At 46.5% G+C, this 24,372-nt stretch overlaps 1 protein-coding gene across 6 annotated transcripts in view; it reads right to left on the bottom strand.

The window, feature by feature from the left end:
- JCAD (junctional cadherin 5 associated) overlaps window positions 1–24,372 on the bottom strand; it is a 61,757-nt gene that overhangs the window by 21,864 nt on the left and 15,521 nt on the right. For 2 of the 6 annotated variants that reach the window (XM_065830145.2, XM_071805271.1), the window contains exon 1: window positions 7,635–7,753. The exons of 2 other annotated variants lie outside the window; for them this stretch is intronic. The gene's annotated coding sequence lies outside the window, so the exon portion shown is untranslated. Of the gene's footprint in view, window positions 1–7,634; window positions 7,755–10,542; window positions 10,722–24,372 lie in introns of those variants that run through there. 2 more of the 6 variants (XM_071805270.1, XM_065830142.2) reach the window with 2 other exon arrangements.

The following is a 24,372-nucleotide window of genomic DNA, read 5'->3' as shown; positions in this document are numbered from 1 at the left end:
ACTCTGGAGAGAATGCGTGCGGACGCCTCCGAGCCTTGTCACCGCAAATCCTGTTCCTGAATATGATGGCACCGCCGGTCTCAATCAAACAGCTAGAGGATTTCTTTTCTTTCCCCTTTTTAATGTGGGCAAAACAACATTCCTTCTCTCCTCCCTTCTAGTTTTTCTTGGAAATGGTTGAATTGGTTTAGCTGACGATATTAAAATAAATTTAGCCTGAGAGAGAGAGACAACCTGAAAGTCTCAGATCAAGTGATAAAAGCTTGACAGACTACAGCAATGGAAAACAGGTTCTTGTAGTAGAAGTTTTAAAACTAGATGGTAGTACTTGCTCAGTCTAAATATAACCCTGAACAACATCCCAGGAGAATATGTAAGTCTTTGGCCATTGTAATCACTCCTGTTTTCTCACTCTGGTTTTGCATGTGTGCATGAGACAATTTATCAAAAATAAACACATGAGAGTTTTACCTAAATAATTTCATCTTTTTTGGGACAATAAAGTCAGATGGGACTGTGAACATCAGGCTGCTGTATGTGCAGCTGCCCCGAAGTTCTGTGCCCTGGCCCTCTGCTGCAGAAACAACCACCAGCACATCCCCTGGCTCGCAGACACACGCTCCGTTGGGAAAGACAAAATCCATGTGTTTGAAGAGCCTTCAACAACAACGTTCACTATGAACAAATACTAGATATTTAATTCAAAGATGATAGTCTAGAACACAGAAAGAAGAGATTAGTATTATTATAAGCAGGATGTATTCAACTCAGCAGAGCTTAGTTAAGCATAGGCTGGGAGTAAGGAAGGAGTAGGGAACTAGTCACGAGTAAATACCTCCTAGAAATTCTTAAAGGATGGATGAAGGGCAAACGTAGTATCTAACTTCAAACAAAAGGGGGATGGAGACAGATCTGAGGGTATCATAGATCAAACAGCCTGGTTTTGATATCGACTCAGACAAATTATTATTCAACCCACTTGCAAATACTTATAACAGGTGTTGATTTATCATGGAGCAGGAGGGAGCAAGTGATCCAGTAGGACCAGCGGCAACTCCAGCTCCCTGCTTCTCACCCTGTGCTGCAACTGCATCCACTCCCACATGACAAAGTCATGAGAAAAGAGAAAACACAGACTTGTCAAGAACAAATTAAGTCTAATCAGTCTAATTTTCTTCTTTGACTGAGTTGGGAGCATAGTGACTAGGGAGGAAAAAACAGTAGAAATCGCACACTGGAATGAGGAAAGCTTTTGATGGATACATGTGACAGTCTTATATGCAAACCAGATGAATATAATTTAGGTATAATTTACTCTAGTGGGTATACAAATGTTTTGAATCTGTACTCAAGGAATAGTTAGTAAATTCAATGTCAACCTGAAAAGACACATAAGGGCTGTGCCTCAGGTCTTGCTCTGCTCGGTATTTCCATTAATGACTTGTAAATTAGAATAAAGATTACAATTACAAATCTGTAGGGAGTGCTGCAAGCATTTTCAGGCATTAAAATTAGAATAAAATCTTAATAAATCAGAGACGCAGTCTGAAATTAGCGACTGAGATTCAATACGGGCAGGTGAAGAACAAGGATGCAATGCAAAAGTGCAAAATGGAGAAAAGAGTCTTGGGGGCTAGAGCCACAAAGAGAGAAGACATTAAGAGAAGCACAGGGCTTGGCACACAGAGGTGTATAGGCTTGGAGACATACTAAGAGGAGCATTATGTCAGACTCTTTACTCCCTATATCCAATTTTGGGCCCTACCTCAAGCGAGATGCTGCTCCCTACCACTTGCTCACAAGAATTAAAAGTTTAGGAAGTGTGACCCCTTGAGAAAAGGGTAGAAGAAACGGTCTTGTTTAGTTGAAAGAAAACGGAGGAGGAATGAGGGTGAAAGAATGAGAGATGATAACAAGTTTCAAATATGTCAGGCTGCTAAATACAGTGATAAACTTGAACTGCTCCCTGCAGATGTGGAAAACCAAAGGGACTGGCTTAGCATGCAGCAAGGGAGATTTAGGTTAGATATTAGGAGGAACTGTCTACCCATGATGATAGTTACTGGTTATGCTGGGAGGCTTTGAATCTCCATCAACAGAGGTTTTCAAGAATAGGCTAAATGACGATCTATCAGGAACAGTGCAGATGAAGCAGATCTTGACTCAGAAACAAGGGATTTGGGATGGAAACTAAACATTTTTACATTCCTCCTCTCCTTCCACCCCCCAAAAACGTATTGTTTTGTTGGCATGCCCCACACCTGGAGTTTCCGGACTTTAAAAGTTGGGTATTTCCCACCTTGATTCCTCAGTTATAGTTTGTTGGCCTCCATTCTCTCCTGTGGGGCTGGCTCCTGGTCTTTGTAATCCCTCATGAACCTCCATATACCTCCCTGGTGACACACATAGAGCTGAGGAGGATCAGTGCACTGGTTTTGGGGAGCAGAGGTCCTCTGGGGTTGTACAAAGTAGTAGTGTTGGAAGTATAACTCCCCGAGGTAATACATCATACACACAACTTTGTTTACCTGTCTGATCTTCTCTCCCACAAAATCAAAATCCTTTTGTACAAGACTTCCAGTCTTATAAATAGCCACCCTGCCTGAATTACAATATGGCTTCCTCCCCCCATCTCTGATACTACTGTCCAAAGTAAAACAAACACTTTATCACAAAATGCCACCAGTGACCTACCTCGCACCCCGCTGTCCTGACATCCTCTGCTCCGCAAGGAAGGGGACAGGGTGCCAAGGACAGGGAGGCCAGGCAAGGGAGCAAACACCACTTAGTAGGAAGAGAAACATTGCCTCTCCCCAGAGATGGGAGGGATGGGAAGGCTGAGACACAAGAAATGCACTCACATGGAAGGATCCCACACAGAGAAGAGGCAGTGGACGACCTGAGTGGAGGCACAAGAACAGAGTCCTGACCAGAGGACTTGTATCAGATCATGGACACACACCAGACAAAATTTCAAAAAAGTTCCCATTGCAGCCAACACCAAGAGCTTCAAAGCCACTAATGCTAAATGCATAGTCATCTCTGCTGACTACATGGGAAGAAGATGTGCCAAAGCCATGGTGGAAGATAAGCCAACTTTATGTTGGCTCTGCACATATTCCCAGACCTGCATGTCTCTCCCATTCATCTCACAGAAATTAAAAAGAAATTGTGAATTTTTGTGTTTAACCCTCATTACCTGTGGGCAGGAGGATTCACATTTTTTCTCTAACACAGAGATTCAGACAGTGAAAAATTACAGCTCACATCCTCTTTTCATTCTTTGAGCCAAAAGTCGTCACTGAAATCACTGAGGAACTGCGCCAGAGAATAAATTGATGATACTACGTGTCTCCAATAAAAGTGGGAAGTGGGGAGGAGAAGCATGTTAAAGAGTTTCTTTAACTCGAAGAAAGTAGTTATTCCTGTCTTGTATTTCACTGGTGCAGATGCATCAGCAAACTCACTGTGGCATGAAAGAGAGCACAGAGCATCTCCTGGGGGAGACTGTAACGAGTGACGGCTGCTCTCCAGGGATTGCCAGCCCCATTTGTTAGGAGGTTTCAAGTCATGTTTTAAAGTTTACCTTCTCAGATTTGCCATGAAAAAATGGTAGAGAGCTAGATTATTTTTTTTAAGTAATGTGGGTACTTTAGTACTGTGTTCACACAATGCTGAAACATGTCTGACGATGCATGGGTGGGAGTTTGTATTTGAAATAAGATTGATTTTTGAATTTGCCAAATCCAGCCCCAACTGAGCACTGATTCGCTGAGGCTCCTAAGCATCCACATAGAAGTAAACGCATACAGGGAGAGTGGAAACGTCCAAGTATGCACAGATACTGCTGCTCGTATTAGCTGGTTTTCAAAATGTCAACAGCTTGCTTCCACCGATGACAGAGCAGCACATTACTCCACTGAAATTGGTCCAGATTTTTTTCAGAGAAGGAGGAATTGTTAAAGAGCACTCACTGCTACTCCGTGCTCCAGATACAACCAGTTCTTAGACCAATTGGCAGCATATGGTGTATTTCCTCAAATGACAGCTTTTGTTTGTCACAATAGAAGAACAAAATAGTACATTTATTAAACAAAGTGCAATTAGCCAGCTCTTCCCTCCCAAATAGGAACTGCAGAAGAGGATATTTCTTAGGACTCGCATTAATGTTTCCAATGGTGTTCATGACACTTCTGTACAGATCAATCTACTCTGGTGGAACAAAGCGCAGGGAATCACATTTGTGGCTCACATCTTAAAATCAAGATGTTAAAGGCTAACCATTACACCTAAAATATCTATGGGCAAAGCACTAATAAGCTACTCCCATGCTAGGATTCCATCATGATCATTTAACAGAAAAGCCCTCCCTCTGTACAAACAAAAAAAACCCAAAAAAAACCAAAAAACAAAACTCAATAATAATTGTATTAAATCTTTCGAACTACTAATTTTTAATAAGGGATCCATCACATAGCTGAACTTCTTTGAGGTGACAGTGACATGACTTATAGAGCCTGGGCTCTGTGATCAAAAGGATTACACACATTAGCATCCTCCTAATCACAGCAGGACCGGCCGGCCCATCAGGCCAGGACTCACGGAGGAGAGATCCGTAAACAAACACTTTGTCCTGCTCACAAAGGTGGCTGGGAGCGGAGGCACTCCAAGGTTGGTGGGGTCTTCTCCTCTTTCAAAGAGACAAAGATTATGTCTGCTGGAGTAAATAAATTCTCAGCATAGCCTCACGTATCTGTTTGTTTACTCATTTTCAGACATTACTATCCCCTTCTGTGTTGTTATCCCTTTTATATTACCCTTGTATGTATAATTAAATGCCCTCTCTTCTGGATTGACCCTCTGCTTCTTCCTGTATTATAGACGCCTTTGATCTTTCTTTCTTGCATCTGTGCGTCCTGCCTTGTAGTCCCAGCAGGATTTCCCTCTGACCTCCTGCACTACCAGAAAATAAATGCCAAAGTAGCATTTGTGTGCATTAGTGCTTAAAAAAAAAAAAAAGAAAGACCGACGCTGGAGAAGCCTATGGGCAAGCCCTGTGGTGCTGCCCGCCGGGGAGGTGAGCCCGGGCTGCTGAAACATGGCCCAGCTCCTGAGCACGGGTGAGAGCCCTGGGCCAGCCAGGTGAGCAGCCATCATCATGATGGGGGAAGAGTGACCATCCTAAAACTTCAGAAACAACTGTTAATTTTCACCTCTTTGTCATACACTTGATGACATGCAGGGTGCCCTTGGCACTTTCAAAAAGCATAACTCAGCCTTTAACTTTTTTTTATTATTTTGGCTATCTCAGATTTCAAAACCCTTTCCCTTGTCCCACCATGTGAGATGGTCCAAGTTATGGCAGAGAAATTCTATTAATATCCTAACTGTAATACGCTTGGCTGCCAAAGAGGCTGCTGCTGATCTTTGTTCTCGGCAGGCACTGCCCAGACCAGAAGAACTGAGGGTTATCTCTCAGCAGATGTAGAAAGATGCCATCAGTTCACATAGAGACCTTAACAATCACATCAAGACCGCTGAAAGGCTGACCAACCCCTTCCTTCATAGCTGGAACTAGTGAGTAAGCTTCCCCAGCAAGCCTGAGCCCACTGGGCTTGAAACAAAGCACAATAACAAGGTTACAAAAAGTGAGATAACCCTTTCCACTCAAGAAGTGGAAAACAACATCTGTTAAAAAACAAATAAAACAGTGTAATGGCTTCAGCAAGAGACCCAGAGGATTTCAGAGATGCAGCTCGTGGCTTGGTCAACACATTGTGAACAGCAAATTACAAGAGAACAATTGTTTCAGACCAAGGTCTCCCACCCCAGAACTCCCTCAAGGTTAATTAGAATGGCCTCCAGCCAAATTAATTAGAAGAGAAGATTTGGGTAGGACTTTGCTATGCACTCGTAACTAGTTCCAAGGTGACTTAGAAGTTCAGAAATGCATCACCTTCCAAATAAAGCCTGCTTGGCAAAAACCAAGCTCACATGTGCCATGTCATTTCTCTGACAATCAGAAGAAACACTTAAAAGTAATCTTTCCCTAACTAATGGATAAGGCAGAAGAATTTTCTGCATCCTTCCTACCAAACAATATGCCCTTGTTTATTTTCTGTGTGCTTTTTAGGTCATAAGAGGCCAGTGAAGTTATGCATCTAAAGAACAATATACTACTGTAACATGCCACTTGATACACACAGCCCAGCCGACTCTGAAAGATTTGCCTTTTCCAGGACCTGGTGAATACATATTGCACCATGGAGAAATCCTGAACATCACCATAGGAAGATGCAGAAGTGGGCCCAGCCTTCGAAAACAACAGACTGAACTGGTATTCTAGTTGGTATTATACCATGCCCCGGTGGCACAGCTTAGGAGAGCACCCTGCCGAGAGGGGGACAGCCCTGACCAGCCTCTCTACCCCGCAGCAGCAACCTGCCTCTGCCTCTTCCGCACTCCCGCTGCCCTCAGCATCCTTGGCAAAGGGAACATCTGTCAGGACCACACTTTTTTTTTCCTCCAAGTGGTTCCATGGTGAGTGGTAGAACTGCAAGAGCATAGCAGGGTAGGGCAGATCTGGCCTCTGTGATTGCAAATGAAGCACTGGCACAAATTGAGGCTTTCACAGGGGCTGTATCTCTGAACTGCAGAGCCTTTCTCTGTCGTTAATCTGACATTCTTTAGTTTGAAGCTGGAAGGTTGCTATTTTCCATGTGTCTCTTACCCACAAACAGCAATAGCGTTTCTGGGCAGAATCAGAACTTTTAAAGTAACACAGACAAAATGCTTCAGCTCAGGCAAAAAAGTGTAGCTGAATACTTTTTGGCAGGCCACAATTCTCATTGTCACTAGCCAAGATTTAGTGTCTTGACTGTGTGGATCAGAGTGACTACTCATAATAGTACATCCTATTTTTACTTAAAGACATGGGCTGGAGTAACTTAGCATGTAGGGTCCACGCCACAAAAAAAGCCATTATGTTCAACTCTTGACAAAAAAACCCACTTAATAGATGCAAGAGTCCTTTGGCACAGATCCAGCAGCAGACTAAGGCCATAATTTGTAATTCTCAGGCAATTATGAAATGACTAAACAGCACAGATCTCCCTCTAACATAACAGGTTTTTTTCATCTCTTTTGCAACTGTACACGGTTCAAATCAGCCACCAAAACCGAAATAACCCCAAAGATCTCTTTGACTGCTGTGTAAATATCGGAATAAGAATAAACACCAAGAGGGGCGGCAGTTGACGTGATGCCACAGCCTGGTCGGTGTCCAAGGGGCCGGCACTGAGTGGCAGCCGGTGCCCGGTCCCAGCGCAGGGGACGGCAGCGACCGGCGCTACATCCCGGTGAGCGGCCCCGGCGAGCGGCCCCGGCAGCTTCCCGGGACCGCTGCTTCACGGGGCTTCCCAGGGAGCCGGGCCCTGCGCTGGGCTCGGGGTGTGGGCAGAGACACGGGGGCGAAGAGAGGAACGAGCAGGTGCAAAGCGGCCGGAGCAGCGCTGGGAACCTGAGGGATGTGTCCCCCCACTGCCGCCCATCGCTGCCCCGCGACATCCCCAAGCACATTCTGTCCCCCTCCTCCCGCTGCCCGCTATCCCCTTGCCCGACCTGCCGGGACTCACCTCTCCAGGCAGCCTCCGCAAGACCCGGGGTGGCGGCTGGGGCCGCCGCGCTCACCGGCCGCGGCAGCCGGGAGGCGCCGAGCCCGCCGCGGGGCGGGAGGAGGGCGGGACGGGGAGAGGCCAGCCCCGCCCTGCCCGCCCCCTCGGTCCGTCCCGCCTCCCCCGCCCCGACCACGGGCGGTTCCTTGCGCTTCGCCGGCCGGTGGCGGTGGAGCGTGCGTGAGGCCCTGGAAGTGGCTCCAGGCGGCAGAGCCCGCCCGTCCCGGGCTGCTCCCTGCGCGCCCAGCTGGGAGGCCGGGTCGGAGAGAGAAGCCAGAGGGGCCTGGGCCAGGAGCCCGCCCCGGGAACACGCTCCTACAGGGGGCAGGTTGTCTTCTCCGACAAGTTGAACAGGCACCTTCTGTCTCTTTGCTCCTTGCCTGACCTTAGCTCATGGCTCAGTTGAGAAGAAAGGCATGAGCTTTCTCAGCATGAGGACAGCCTGCAGACGGGGTTCACCAGGGACAGGGAGGGACCGGAGGAGACCCTCTCAAAGCTGGCTGTGCCTGCTGCCACCTGGCCGCACATCCGAAGGGCTCATCCTCCCCATTGTTTTCACTGACACATCTGCAAGTGTTTTTAAAGCATTGCTTGTTGCCAACATCTCCACCTCTCTCCTGCCTGTCATTTATTCAGATGTTAGAAACAAGTAAATAATTTGCAAATCTATTTTGGTTTAATGAGACTCTCAAAAGGGTATATTTGTGAATCATTCACTTCACCAATTGCTTGGGCCCATCAACTGCTCACCGTGTCTTTGATGACTTTCACCCTAGGCTATCAAAAAGTGCTTTACACATGTTCATAAACTAAAGCCCTATTCAGTATGTGCTCTAGTTAATAGCGGGAAAACCAGGCCAGTGAAGTTATGTGGTGAGTCCAAGGTCAAGGGAGAAGTCTATAGGAGAGGCCAGAACTGACTACAGGTTTCCCAGTGCCCCAGTTTTGTAGGATGCTGGGAGTAGCTGTCATTGACCCACTTCTCTGCAGGCGTCTTCTCCTTTCATGCTCCAGCAGCGAGGCTGTGGGCCTGCAGCCACTGACACATGAAGCCCTGACCAAGGGCAATGCCACCAGGAGCAGGGGGACCTCCAGTAGGACCCCGTGCCAGCACCTGTTGTCCTGTCCGTACAGGGTGCCTGTGGAGTTCTCTGTGACTTTTCTGATTGGGAAAACTTGTAGCTGACATAGTCAGTCAGTAGAAAGTTTAGGTTTTGTCACAAAGCAGTTTCTTGTGGGTGTGATGGTAGCACGAGTTTCCATCAAGGAAGCCATGCTGGCACAAGTTACAGTTTATTACTTAAATCTCTTGACTCTGACAGGCAAATTGGGAGTTGTGGGTTTTAAAAATACATGTCTCTACTGTATTCCAGGATTATTTTCTCATCTGCGTGTCTGCAGCTCTGAGCTGTTTGCTCTCCTTGGTTGTAGGAGACAGTCCTGTTTACATCCCTCCTTCCCAAGCCAAAAATGTTTTGCTCCCTGTTGGGTAGTTATGGTGCACCATACAGAGCAGCTCCTTGCTGCCAGAGCTCTCGGCTCTCCGTTGGGAAAGCTGCTGTGGCACTGGCTTCAGGGGGTGGGAAGAGGCAGGCACAGGCTGGAGCTGCCACTCCAGTGAAGGAAATCTGGATCATTTACTGGACAATGTCAAGGTGAAGGGAAGGTACACATTTTTGTCTTCAGGAGGCCTCAGCCTGCAGAAGGTACGATTAAAGCACAGAAGACAGCACACCTCAGAGCTGCCTCTCTGCCTCTGGGGGTTCTTTTTGTTACACCTCTTCTGAGAGCACTTCATGGGCTGTGAAGGGAGGTGTAGCCCTTGGAAGAAGACACTTCTACGGATTTATTTGGAGTCCTGCAGTCATTGAAGATTTTCCTCACGTCAAGTCAAAGGGTCTTGACCTGAGAAACAGAGCTTTCCTCCTGAAAAAAAACAAAGCAGCCACTTCTACTTCTAGCTGTCCTGTTACAGAACAAAACCTGAAAATCTGTGCTGAAGTTAGCTCCATGGTCAGACACCAGAAAGCAAATTGCATGATTTTTGAGACAATCTGAGGGATCTCCTGGGCCGGATTCACAATTAACGACTGATGGTTACTGACAGCCTCAAGTCACATCCAAGCGGGATTGCTCAGTGGGTGGTGTAATGCACGAAGCCGTTATTCTGCAGTTTGGGAAGCCTGAGTGCCATGCTTCTCAGTGGCAACACAGCTTTCAGGGACTCTTTCTGCTCCTGCTGCATCTTGCCCTCTGCCTGTTAGAGTGAAAACTCTTTAGGCAGATGTTGCTTTTGGTTTTGCCTAAGCTCAATGCCCAGATCAATGAGGTTGTAGTCTCAGGTGGCTATTGCAGTGCAGACTATGAGTACCAGAAGGGCCAGGATGAAGAATAGAAAAGGTGGCAGGAAAGCAAGTCTGCTTTTTCATGGTCAGAGTGAATGTATACAATCGATGGAGCATTGCTCCTCTGCAAAGCCCATGGTCCTGTGGCCACCTAGGGAGATCTTCCTTTCCCAGCTCTTTCCAGAGAAGGGGATCACAGTCTGACAATCTTCAGTTTGGATTTTCAGCCTCAAGAAGGCTGCAAGTACTAAACATGGCTGCAAGAAAAGTGTACAAATGGGGTTTGTGGAAGAGAAAAAAGTGCTGAAGCCTCTGCCCTGCCACTGAGGACTCCTGAGGTATGTGAAAATCAGTGTGATGGAACAGGGTGATATGATGGGGCAACTGAGGAGAGAGCTGTTATTGCTTTGCATGGCTTGCAGGGGGTAAGGAGAAGGGCAAAGAAACCACGAATCAAATGGCATCAGTAGCTGTGTGCGGCAAAGGTGTGTGTCTGGACAGGAGCATGGAGGGGCTGCACAAACCCAGCAAGCAGTAAAGCTGTCCCCTGTGTCACAGTGGTCGGGTTCAGACCAGTGTCCTGTGGGACATGGTGGAGCTGGTCCACGTGCTGGGGCGGTCAAGGAATGCCAGGGCTTGGCTCCTTGGGAGATGAAGAGCAGCGCCTGCAAGTCTGAGTGAGTGGCCATTATGGACAGAAATCCTGGAAAACAGAAACACACAAACATGAGAGAGACAGGCCAGATGGGGGAAATACAGATGAATTAATGCAAAGGGAAGGGAAAAAGAAAAACACACAGGCATGCTGCACGCCAGCCAGCTCTTCAGCAACAGCACTGCTGCGTGCCATTGCTGTGTGATGAGTGAATGGGAAGTCCTGCTCTGCCTGGTGCAAGTAATTGCTGCTTTATGCCTTTATAATTCTCCCTGAACTTAAAAAGTCCCTGATCGGGACTCTCCTGTTTATGTTTTATGTCCCATCATTAGTGTTGCTGCTCAGGGCCAGAGCTGTCCTCCCATTCCTACCAAGCTTGTTGCAGGCTTGGAGCCTCATTTCTGGAGGTGATCCTACATTCATGATTTTCACATTGAAATCAAGCAGATTTTTTTGTAATTTGGTGTGATTTGAAGTGACTAGGTGCATTAATTATCCCCTGAAAGACTGTTAACAGTTTCTGTCTTAGATCCAGTTGCCGGGAATGTGTTTAGGAACATACACTGAAATCACCACATACCTGAAGTTTACCATAACTAACTAGCCACAGATGTGCTATTAAACCCATGCTTATTTTTTCCTCTTGTCTGTCCTATATGGCACGTTACAGCCATCATATATTAAACTTTCTTAGAACAGATGCTAGTCATAAACAAAACAGCTATTACCGTTTTGCAAGAAAACATGACACATTACCTATCCTGCCAGTAACCACCTGTTTATAGGATTGGCACCTCTTTCTAGTTTGAAACAAAGGAACTTCAGATATTTTATAGCTACATCAAGGGAAACATCAAGCACTGCTGTGGAGAGGAGTTGTTTTCATTTGACAGTTCTTTGGTGCTTCTTTAGTTCTATTTTGACCTGGTATTTGGGGGTGTGGGTCTTGAACTACTTTATGCCTTCCTAAGCATCCCAAAGAAGCAGATGGGATGGGTGTGGGTCTGTATTGAACAGAGGGAAATAGCTCACGGTGTCAGGTGCTGAGCACTCTGCAAGGATGATTTAGTCCACAGCAGTCAGTGTCTGTGCAAGGTGTTGCGCCACAGGCCGCTGGGGAGGAGTAATAGTTCAGTGCACTAATGGACCACTTTTTCCTTTAATGTAAGGGCTCAGCTATCACCTCTGTTAGATGTACTTCAGAGTCCTAAAATATGACACATGAATGTGTGGTGGAGGGAGGGAAAAAATGGGGGAAAAAAACTAAACAATAAAAGAATAGTCAACATGGAGGAAGTGTACGCACATCGTATGTGTGAATACACCTGAACGTTGTGAAGGCTGCTGAAAAGACTGAGGTGTGGCACACAAATTACCCTTCAGAATGTGGGTGTTTTACATTTGGGAAAATTAGGTAGTGCTCCCAAAACTTTTGAAGTTTGCTTTGCACTTTTTGAAGTGTTAAGTATTGTTAAAATAATCCTTACAGTTTTTCATTCAAGGACTTGGCTCAGGGTACTCAGCAAATATTAATGAGTTTCTCATCATAACACCCAGGAGAGATGGGAGGTTATCACAGTAATTACCCCTGTCGCCCAGCGAAGGAGCAGAACAGTTAGGCCTCATTTTTCAGGAGAGTTTCCTGACCAAGATATTTGTGCAGTCATTCAGCTGAAAAGCCCTTGAGAAGGGTTAGGAGCTCCAGCTGGCCACCCAGCAAGGTGTCGGGATTGAGGATGGAGAGGGTCATCCCTAAAGGTAGGGTAAGATGAAAGGGGAGTAGTGATGCAATAGCAAAGCACATTGGTTCTGGATATGTCCTGTTTTTCCTAGTTTAAAATTTACTTGCTTACTACTCTAGAGAAGGCTAATCCCTGCATTCACTTAATAAAGTAATATAGATTTGATGCATTATGTACAAGGGTACATGAACGGTACAATACAGATCTTATCACAGGTCCATCAATCTCCACAGAAGTACCTATGTAGGCCAAGCTGTGATGGCCACATAGTAATTTCTGCTAGTGATGTGAGCTTCAGTCATTAAGGAAAGAAGTGGTGTACACACTGGGAAGTGAGGTCATGGCTGAAATGTGTCCAGACAGGAAGGGGTCTTTTTCCAAGCACAGGGAGGGTTTTAGCTTGATTTCGCTAGTCAAAAAGAATGGGCTAGCAAGACTTGTGGATCCTATTAACATCGCTGTGTGGACTAGTGCTGATGGAAAACACACTTCAAATAAGGCAAAAGAAAATCAGACCCTGGTTCGATCTCATGTGTTTCCACGAGTTGTGACTGATCTCCGGGGAAAATGCCCACTTCACCCTGACTTGTGAGCAGTCAGCTGGTACCAGCCAACACTCAGCGACCTGTTGGGTCATGCTCGACATCCAGGACAGGTCTAGTCAAACAATAGGGTGCACCCTGTCCTCTCACCGAATTTCGTGCTACACCTCAGCACGGTCCAGCTGTGACTCCAGGTTTAGTGTGGCAAGAGCAGATACTGACCTGTTGGTGTTAGAGCGAAGGGTGAGAGCAAACTCAGGGTGTCCACAGGCATCAGCTAAAAGTCCTTTGTCTTTTTCATGAAACTAATTGCAAACTGACTTCGAAAAAAAGCAACTTCAACTTCAAAGCAGCTGCAGACATATTAACAGTGTAGGTAATTTAACTCACAAACACATAGCGTGTGCTGAGTGGCTCTTTATCTGGAAGAATAGAGTCTGAAATAGACAGGCACCTAGGGGAGGAGATGCACAAGGGGCAGGGTGATGAAGATATGTGAAGTAATGTGGAAACAGGAGAGGCAGTTTGGGAATGTCTCCTTCCTGAACATATATGTATATGCAATTACCTGGAAGGTGGCAAATACAATATTGATAGGAGGATTCTTACTTATTCTTACTCTTATCTCACTGATACTGCTACAGTGTAAAAATCACTGCTGTAAGATCCAACTGAAACCCTGAGATTCATAAGGAACAAGCAAAAATATATACTGACCAGAAAAAAACATATAGTTATGGCAGTAAATGTCAATAAATAGAGTCTGGAGGGGTTACACTCTTCAAAGCTTTGGCCAGGCTGTAGTTATTGGCAAAATGAAGGAAACCTGCCCCAGAGCAGGTTCCCCCTGCCCCCAGCCCCAGTCAGTGCCGCTTAGCGAGGCCGGGAGGTGCTGGGGAACCTGTGCACAGCTAGGCAGGGACATGCAGCGGGACGGGGCTTCAGGATGGTGACTATAGGCTGTGGGCCAGCTGTTGGCATCATAGAGACGTAGGAGATAAACACAGCTTCAAAATCCAGAGTCCATCCTTCCCACAGCACTTGCCGTGGTTTGAGCGGTGTGGCTTTGGGAACGGCTCATGCCGAAGCTTCTGGGAAAAGCTCTTCCTTGGGGAGTGCAGGTTTGTGCTGGGGAGGGGGGAACATCGCTGAGATTATGCGTTTTAATGCAAAACCACAGCACACAAGGAAAAGGTTGTTTTTATAAATGCTCTGTGGCGTAGTTCCTATTAGCTCCATAAGGACTTAAATAATAGCTATTTAAATTTAACTTAGAAAGTTCAGCTTTTAGCTGCGGTAGCATTAGATTTTGAATCATATATTTCAAAGGGCAGAACTCTCCTTTCTGAAATACTGTCTCCCTCCTGTAGATCTACATGAGCTGGTTTTAAGAGGTCGAGGGGACAGAACTATCTATAGTAGGTTGTTTGATTTTTTTTGTAAGAGAAGTTGAGCACAGGAGCAAGGGCAGAGCATGAAGAAAGGCTTGTCTGTAACGGGACTACTCAAAAAGTTCAACAAGAGTTTGCAAGACCCCTTCATGCCAGTGCATTCCCACAAAAAGCCTCACCCAGAAAGCTGAAATTACAGTCCTTCTCTGTTAAAGAGAAAAAAAGTGAGAATGGCTTGTAATTTTTGAACCAGAAAAGCTATGTTTATCTGCCAAAGAACAGCCCCTTTAAGATGTGATCATCATCCAGGGTTAAAGAACAGCAGAAAGCCCACAGAGGGATGGGCCCTTGGTGGCTTAACACCCAGCACCGGGCATCTGTTTCCTCAGGCGGGGGGACACTCCTGTTATCTAGCTGATATATACCAGAGCGTCACGGCTTTCTGTATCCAAACACATCTTGACATTGGAGATTACACAGATCCCAGAGCTCTGGAGAGAGGCCAGGGACGTGCACCCGCCCCGGAGCAGCTCACCACCACGGGAGCCGGCAGAGGCCATGTGGAGCATCGTTATCAGAGAGCAGTGACATGTCATGGACGTCTCAAATGGGCCTTGGGGTCAAAGGATTAAGGTTCAAATCCATTCTTCATAGAAAAAAAAATCTCTTCCAAATGCTTGGCTTAAAGCTATGAAATAACACAGGGAGTGTGCTGTTATCTGTGGGGGTGGTACAGACCCACCTCTGCTTCAAGTGGGAATCCAAAAAAATAAAAATATAGCTGTGCAGAGCATCCCTGTTGCACAGACTCATGTTTGCCAAACGGCTTTCCTTCCCCCTCACATCTGCTGATGGACAGGTTTAGAGGAGCGAGTGGGGATGTGTCATTAGCCCCACAGTAATAAACTTGCCATATGCATGTATGTTTTAGTCTTTCATTTAACTCTAATTTGCTCTCATATTACTTTACAGCAGGGTATGCAGTTCTGCAGAGACTGCTGTCATCCCCATTTCTTACCTGCTCTCCACTGGAATTGCTTTTAGAGGGACTGGAGAGGAGACACTTTTTTGGAAAACTACTTTTGCCAAGAACTTATCTGAGCAGCATTACAGAAACATGGTTTTGCTTGATAACCTTTAAAGTTATAGCAACTGTGCAAAAGATTGCAGCACCAACACCAGAAAGTCAGCCTGCACCATAAAGATTTGCAGGTCTGTAGGGATTGTATGTGGGTTTGAAAGTCATTGAAATCTATTAATTATCTTGTAGAAGTTGATACTGAAATTACAAAGAAGTCTTGCCTGGAAGATAGAGAAATCCAAGCTCTCATTCCACAGTGCTTTTCCTGCCAAGCTGAACTCCTTTTGTCTAGGACTAGAGGGAAAATGGAACCAAGCACCAAAATAATAGAAGATTTTGATTAGGCAAAGCCTCATTCAGATTAATCAGAAGGTATCCATGTGCATTTTACTAGGTTATTTTGGTCTGAGGCCACCTTCTGTACAAGTGTGCAGCCCCCTGATGCGCTAGAGGGCTCTCAGACTCATCAGTGGAAATTACACCTATTTACACCATATTTTCTGTGCTTTGGATTAGAAACAGCCACCTGGAAGCCCTAATTTATCACACCCTTTCTTTCACTGGCTCAAGCTTCACCCTTTATATTTGGGCACATTGCAGTGCTGTGATACAGAAGTGTCACACAGGCTCCTGTTCAGAGACAGGCTGGTTAAAGACCAGGGGCATTTGTACCACACACACAGTCTTTAATCACATCGCACCGTGCCCAAACCCAGTCATCCCCACAGGCAGGTCCCCACCCTGGGAGGTCCCACATCCCTGCCCAGGCTGGAGGGCACCTCCCAAGACCTCCCTTCACCTCACAAAGACCTGAACCTAGAAGGCGACCCTTTGTTCAAGCTGTTTTGGAGAGCCTTGTCTGTCCTCAGGAAGGGTCTGGGAGAAAAGCAGCCAGCCAGCCTCCAAATGAACTGCTGTTTGAAAGGAGTTAAGCCCTCCCCTGTACATGCAACCTATAGTCAGGCAGACAACATCAGAGGAGCCGAGCTGCATCCACTCCAAGTAGAAAGTTTAAATAGAAATGAGTCTTCGTAATTCAGCTCTGCTTGTTGTGCCCTGCGACTGTGTGTCCTCCAAAGTCAGAGTGTGCTTGCCCAAGGTGAAGAGTGGCACATACAGCCTTACATTTAATTTCCATCATTTCTAGAAGAGCCTCTGTTCTTCTTCTATTGAACATGACCATAGTGGTCATGAGCAGCACCAGAAACCATGTAAATACTTGGCACACCTCAGCAGGGAAGCTGAAGGGTGAGTTGTGAAGCTCAGAGTGTAGCTCAGGTCCTTACAAGTGGCCACTCATATTTAAGGAAAGAAGCAAACAACCGCTACAGAAATGACAATACTACTGTAAGCTGCTGTCCTCTTCTACCTGCTGGGAGCCACCTTCCTCCCTAACAGGGGTGGCGGGAGCTGAAAATCTGTTTCAGCACCATCAGTGGCACTAGCATGGCTGGTTTTCTGGAGTGCACTAGGCCGATGGTTTTGCAGTGAAGCCAGTGAGGAAAGCTCTGCTGAGGGGTGTTTCCTTGTAGAAGTGATGAAGGAAACGGCTTGGGGCAATGACACCATAACCCAATACAGCTGTTTCTGCAGTCATCATTTGTTCAGATCCTAGGATGCATTAAAAGAGCAGCTTGGAGCATTTCTGTTGCTGCTTATCCTCTGACTGGGCTGTTGTTAATGCAACACTCACTCAATGAAGTGTTTGGGATGAGGTCCAAAAAAGCACTTAGGTGCCTAAATCCAAGACAGCAATTCACAACTGCGTAAGGACTTAGGTTCCCCCTTTTGTACAACCCTTCAAAGAACCTCTTTAAAAACTTGGACTTCTGCAACAAGGTTGACTCTGGGTGCTGTGGCTTTAGCTGTGCTTGGCCACCAGAGCCTGCCTTCTGCCTCTGCACCATCCAACCCTGCAGGCAAGGTGGCTGTTTGGGGTCGCTCAGATGCTCTGTGGCTCTGCCCTGAATTCTCCAGCCATGGCTGGTGCTGCTCTTCCCCGTGGGTACGGCCACCATGGGGGCGGTGGTGCTGTCTGGCTCTGTGTAGCCAGAGAGTCATGACGAGCATGTCACAAGGGTGACAAGGAAAGAGGCTGCCACTAGCCTGGCTGGAGTACGTTGTCCCCCATGTAGCACTCCCAAAGAGGGGTGCAGGATAGATGTGATGAACAACACATCATCGCAGAAAACAGATGTCTGTCTTCCATTGCTCTTGCTGATGGCCTGACAGGGAACAGTGGGGCCAGGTGGACTCTGCAGTCTGGTGGCTGCTGCCTGTGTGGAAGCTGGATGGGTCACGGGATGCCAGGCTCAAAGCTACTCATTCTGTCATCTGTCTGTAAAGCTATACAAGAACTACCTAAAGTCATTCCTAACGTGGTATAGAATTCCTCCATTTACCAACTCTCCTGCTACATTGCAGAATATATCTGTCCATCTGCCTCCTTCCTCAAGATAGAGCTCAAAATAGTTACAGAAATCTGGTTATCAAGCTCTTGTGACTTACAGGGAGTGAGAGAGTGCACAGTTGTTCTATTACAGCTTGTTCACCTTGCTCCTGGAAAAGCTGATTACCTCCTGGGAAGCTGTCTGGGCAGGGGACGAGCTGAGGCGCGTGTGCTGGTAACGCCTGAATTGGGATGGCAGCACCCCTTCCCGCAGCCCGAGGATCTGTCTGGGTGAGCTGACAGATACCTTTAGCCACATTCACATGTCTTGCCATGAGATCTTTAAGCTTTGTCAGGTTTCTTCTCTTGTCTGACAAAGCAGTTAGGGGTCTGTGTAACAGACACTTGCACTTTTCCAATGTGTGTCGCAGGTAGGGCTCTACACACACAGGCTGTTTTTCTCATTAAGTCCTTTGGTTCCTGCAGTTTACCTAAATCCATGCTGGACTGTAAAAGGCTTAATCGATGTAACATATTCACTCCTGATGATGTCAGGGAGCCACTGTGCCAATCTAGTAGATGAGCTGATCTGATAGCTGGTAAATTTGGGATGACAAACAAGGTTTATCATGTTAAACCAGATGCCATCAGCACCCTTCAGTCCTGTAAAAATGCTCTAATTCTTCATAAAGCTATTACTGAGACATATAAGGAAAACACGAGATCTGAGCTCCTTCCCGTTGCAGCCTTCTGCTGCTGGCTCCTCTTCCTACAATCAGGAGAGCCTGATGTGGAGGCAAGTTTCTGAAATGATCTCAAAGATCAGATTCTGTGCCTTCTCTGCCTACATGTGTCCTCAGCATGAAAACTACAGAGCAGAAGAGGGAAGATGAAGGCTACTGTGGGATGGAAAATTAATCTCCTGTAGATCTGTCCATGCATGTGTATCTGGCTGGGCCCTGTACTTCAGCCATGCTGCAATCTGTATTTCAAAGGGACCATCATTCTTCCTCAAATTGATGGCGCTGGCAGAGCAGTAGAGCTGGCAAGTGAGCTTTCAGGAATGTCTGTATCCTTCACAATCCATGTGAAATAGGTCCAAGTAGTCATACTCTTGGAGAGCCAGATAGACTGACTTTGTAAAGGCTGGAAGCAGCAAAGCACGCTATTAATAAAACAGTCACAGTGCCCTTGGTTTTGTTCTGATTGTGATAATTATAAGCAGAAGTTTTCTTTTGTCTAAGCCAAAATCTCTGGTGCTTAGAGCTGTCAGAGGCAGATGAGTAAGAGGGCTTCATTCAAGGGACAGCGGTGTCCGATCCAGCGAGTGCCATCAGTCCACTTTGGTGATTTCAGTGGAAGAGCAAAGAGGTGAGCTTGCCCGAGGGCCCGCTCTCCCATCCACTGCTAACACTAGTGCAGCTCAGAGGAGCTTACCAAAGGTGTCCTGGCTTAGGGGAAAAAATGGATTTTTCTGGATGTGTACAAGCATATCCATGACCATATACAATGGTAAAACCTAGTATTACATAAATTATCATATTTATTATGCTATTAATGCTGGCTTATTTTAAGAGACTACCTTCAACAGGGATATATAAAGGGCATATTCTCAAAATACTGGGAACCAGATAGAAAAGAAGAATCTGCTCATAAGTGTCTTTTTTATCCTCAGCCAAATGTTATGAAACTAAGTTGGTGCCTTCTGGCAGTATGAGCCTGCTTAGGAGGGGAGGGTTTGTTCTGATAACAAATAAAATTTCCCTACACGTTTTCAACAGTTAAGTCTCAGTCACTACCATTAAGAATCAAAGTTTTTGTTCTCCAGAAACCCAAGCACCCACCATTTCACTTCATTTGCAGTTGAACAGGTTAACAATTTACACTATGATGTATCTTTTAAAAGAAATCCTGGTGGAATTAACCAATATTGAATTTCGGGTGCAGCAGGAAAATATACAGCAAAGTACATTTATACTAGAGACAGAATTTTGTGCCTAGGTATGCTGCAGTGGATATTGCTGAAAAGGGCAGCTTTTCTGCAAAGTTCTGTTAGATCCTCTCAGCAGGAAACAATTATCTGTAATACCTATTTCCCGCAGAATTTCGTAAATCCTTCCCTGCAGGGATTTCACCTTTCATTGTTTCTCCTGCACAGGACAGAAAATCTAACTGCAGTGGTACAAAATCAGATTTTAGCCATATTTTTTTCAGCCTCTGGCATCTGAAGGGAACAATCTCATCTTTGACTAGAAGGAGATGGGCAAACAAGGTAAGGGCTGATGACCTGAGTCCCAAGATGACCTCTGGAGGTTCCTTCCCACTGCACCCCTTTCGTGGTGCCGTGCTCAAGAGAGGGGTGGAGGGTGCAGTGGCGGAGTCCTTGCTTTGGGGGCACTCATGCTTTGGCAACAGAACGGGTCCAAATCCAGGCATGCCAGAGCCCCAAAACATCCATGGGAAGGAGCACTGCTGTAACCGGTGCCTGCAGGGGTGAACCCCTCACAACACCTGTCATCCTCCCTTGTGTCCTCTGAAGGTCACGGCATCCCCATGGCAGAGCCCCTGGCTGCCTTCAGCCACCTTGTTTTCCTTCCAGCTGAGGATAACAGCCCTGGCAACTGGGAGTCACATTCTCAGTGTGTTTTTTTGCATTTTTCACTTACGTCCCTGTCTGCTCTTACAAAGGGAGGTATCTCACTGCATGGCTTCCTGACTGTGGGCAAGCCCTGCCTGTGCAGTCAGTCCCAGAAATAACCCTTGACTTATGTGAGGGTCTTCTTTCTTCTCCCATGTTGGAAAGGAACTCCTGGCTCAGCGTGACAGTGCACAGACCCCGAACTGGGCAGCACGTGCCCAGGGAAGGAGGGTGTGTGAGATGCTCCAGGGAGGTGATTGTACAGCCGAAGCAGGGACTTCTATCTACAAGCATTTCAGCATATGCAAAGGTACCATGTACCAAGGTTTTCTTGCAGAATCCACCTTTTTCCACCTCTTCAGACATTTCTAGTGGGGGGAAAAGACAAGGATTTTGGCTGTGTGGTTAAGGATGCAGGTAGGGTGACCCTTGAAACACAAGACTGTCCATTTTGGTGTCTACGGTACCTGGCAGCCTGGCAGCAGCAGGACCTGGGCTGCTGTGTGACAAGTACAAATAACCAGTTAGATGTCTTGCTACATTTCCCAGCAAGAGAAGGCTGGTGAGGTTGCACTCTCTGTCCATCTACCCATGGCAGTGTGTGGCTCTGCCAGCCACTTTCACCCAGTCCTGATGGGGGAGACGTTTCAAAGTGATTAAGTCCGCACAGGTTTGGGACATGCAATGAGCTGGGCCCATGCTCAGCACCAGCTGCCCTTGGCCCAGGCAAGCGCTGGATGCCAGGGAGGGCAGCGGCCAAGGCAGCACAAGGGTTTGGGCCCTGCAGGTGGCCAGCCTCATGAGCAGCTCCATCCCTGTTTGTCCCCGTCTGTCCCAAGCTGTTTATTAACTCCAGCCCAGATGACCTGACATTCAGGTAAGCTCAATCTGATTTTTCGGCTGAGAGAGCCCTCAGATCTTTACCGTTTCTAACTAGATTTCATTGTGGAAAGCACACTGACCTCCGAGACCTGATGTCCAATGCCAGCAGCAGAAAGCACCAAGCACGCTCAGAATCCTCAGACCTTTGCTGAGCCCTGGCTGCAAACTGGGGGGAAGAAGTAATGCTGGAGCAGCCCCTAGACACAACACTCAACTGGGGGTCTGACCTGGGGTGCCGCATGGGTACCCGTGTGTCACCTGGGGTGCAGCTCCTCCCTGCATGGCTGGCATTCACAGGCTGCTGGATCTGGAAAACGTGACCTGTGCTGGGAGAACATGGGGCAGTGAGGTCCTGGTGCCAACAATTTGGCAAGGCTTGTGGGAAAGGCAGGAGGCACCTGGGCAGCTGTGAAGGCTTTAAGGGTAAAAGAGAAAGGGATAAAAAGCTGGGGCGGCAGGGAGGCGGTGCAGAAACAAATGGAAAGAACTCTCTGATATTTTTTGAGTTGTTAGGTCTCGTACCAGAGATAGAAAAATGAAATTCAAATTTCTCAAGGTATTTTGTTTTTCAAAACTTAAATTACAGGTGTTGTATTTTAAATCCACTGGAAAAACTTGCTCAAAAGCAACATTTTCCCACAACAAGGGACTTAAAAAACAATGATAAAATCCCTTTTTCTGGCAGGAAACTTTTAAGACACAAAAGTCTTGAGTGGCCCTGCTCCCCACTGTGAATTCTTTAAGACATGCCCAAAGCTTGCCCATGCATACATGGAGCAGTGACTTGCTCTTCTTTGGGGTGTCTTTGTGTTGGCCTTGAAGCTGCAGGAGAGCTGCCTTGTTTCCTCCTCAGCAGAAGGGCATACAAAGTCCGATGCTACCATCCAAGAAATGTGAGTACCACTGTGGAGGCACACAGACCCACAACACTGAAATGTAAAGCAATGGAGCAATTCTGTAGTGCTGTTAATATCACTTGATGTTCATCCCTGATCATCCATTTGTATTCATGGTCTTTTTACTTGCTAGAATCATACTGAATCCCACTTGAGATCTCAGAGGAACAGAGTAAAAAAAAAAAAAAATTGCACGATAATCAAGGTCTCCTTCAAGGAAAGTGTAGGATCTGGATAAATCAGCCACAACCCAGTAGGAGTGGGAATATCCATCAAAAGTCTGTTCCCTTAATTCCAAAGTCCAGGTGACCACAAAACATTGTTTTGCAGAAGCCAGGAGAACAACAACCAAAGGTAAAATATTTGTGCCAGTAGGCTCTGTATACTGGAAAGTCCTGCTGAAGTGGTCACAGGAGAAAAATGTGAATAATCACAGGCTGCCCTTGCTTCCCGTGGGAGGCAGGAGGTGAAGGGCAGCAATGAGGCAGTCGAGTGCAGTGGGACAGGCTGCTGAGGGTTGCGCACAGGTTCGGTGAACACTGTCTGGGCTACGTGGAGCAGAGCCTCCCTGGGAGAAGGGGAGAAGCTGGGGATCCTCCCTGGGGGCTGGTCAGTCCCCCCGGGATGCAGCTCTTGAAGCAGAGATGCTCCACCTTGCCTTTGCCCTCCACCTCACTGAGGTCTGGAAAGGGGGTTTGCTGCACCATGTCTCAGCACCTTTATAGAGGATTTCTATTTTTCAGCCTAAGTGCCTAGTTCTTATTTTAAGTTGGATATTTTTGATTCAGTTGCAGCATAGCCATGATGTCCCATGACATGTCACAACATTCACAAAAATCAACAACAGTCCTTCACTGACTAGGAGCACTCCTGGTTATTTCCAAGTGTGATGGGAGGAGCGGAGATCCTGCCCTTCCTCAGCAATATGTCCCCGAGGAGAATGTAATTACTGAATTGGGGTTTCTAGTCTTTCTGCTGGGCGATCTCTGATTGACAGTGTGGGTCAGCCCGCGCTTCTCTCCTTCATAATAGTGGAAGCTTATCTGCCTGCAGTGCCAATAAAAATAAATCATCTGGTTGCCTTATGCTCTGTGTGGATGAAAACAGAGTCATCAGTGGTCTGTGTACTTCTATGCTAACTTTACGCCCACAGCATTCTTTTTTTTTTTTTTTTTAAATCAAATTGCAGGATTTAGAAGAGGACTACTATGTACTGGGGAAGAATGGAGGGGTGAGTCTCTGTGTGTGTGAATGATGAAATTACAATACATTCATTGTTCAGTTTAAATAATGGTTTTTCAAACTAAGTTTGCATGTATGAGTGTAATGTTCTCATTGACTGGAGTGATGAACAATAGACCACCCACAATTTGGGAGAGTGCTATGAGTTTGTCCCTTTGTGGGCAGACATCACTTAGTTTTCCAGCCCCATTCTGCTGATGTATCTCCAGCCTGCCGTAATTGTTCCTTCTAGATGAGCTGGAAGCATATCTGGAGCACATAATTTTACAGAGTGGTCTTATATGCAGCTACAAGAAGATTTGAAGTTGAGAGTCCACGAAGCCTGGGGAGTTGAGACATGTACCACTTATCCAAAATCCAGCTTCAGCATTTTCCACTAATTCAGTGTGGGAGTAAATCAGGATTTATTCTTCTGAAGTCAGATGTTTACATCGCTTTAGAGTGGGAAAAAGTGAACAAGCCTCAACTGTCAAGGGGACACCAGCTAGCAAGTTAATTTTTTTTACTATATACTGGGTATCTCAGCTGCTTTGCTGTAGTTTTGTTATCTTCCCTATTACCAATCCCCCTTCTTTCATAAAAAAATGTGTAGGCAGCCAAATATGATGCATTTCATGGAGGAATCACTCCCACTCAGGTCACATTGAGATAAAATTATACAACTTGAAGCCAGCGAGGGCACAACCCCGGGTTTTATTTCCATTCCCCCTTCCCCCAACACTTGTAGGGGAGATGCTTGGACAGGTTGTTATTTACGTCGGCGCAAGCTGGTGGTACCAGGCATGTCTCCATGGTAGTGAAGGAAAGGATTAGCATCGGCATCATTGCATGGCATATGTATGCGATGAGATAATGGACATCTGGCTCTGAGGGGCTACTGGGACTCTGTAAATCCC

This window comes from Patagioenas fasciata, chromosome 2, assembly GCF_037038585.1.
Source record: "Patagioenas fasciata isolate bPatFas1 chromosome 2, bPatFas1.hap1, whole genome shotgun sequence".
Taxonomy (NCBI): Eukaryota; Metazoa; Chordata; class Aves; order Columbiformes; family Columbidae; genus Patagioenas; species Patagioenas fasciata.
Note: the sequence above shows the minus strand (reverse complement) of the source record. Positions and strands in the feature narration are given on the sequence as shown.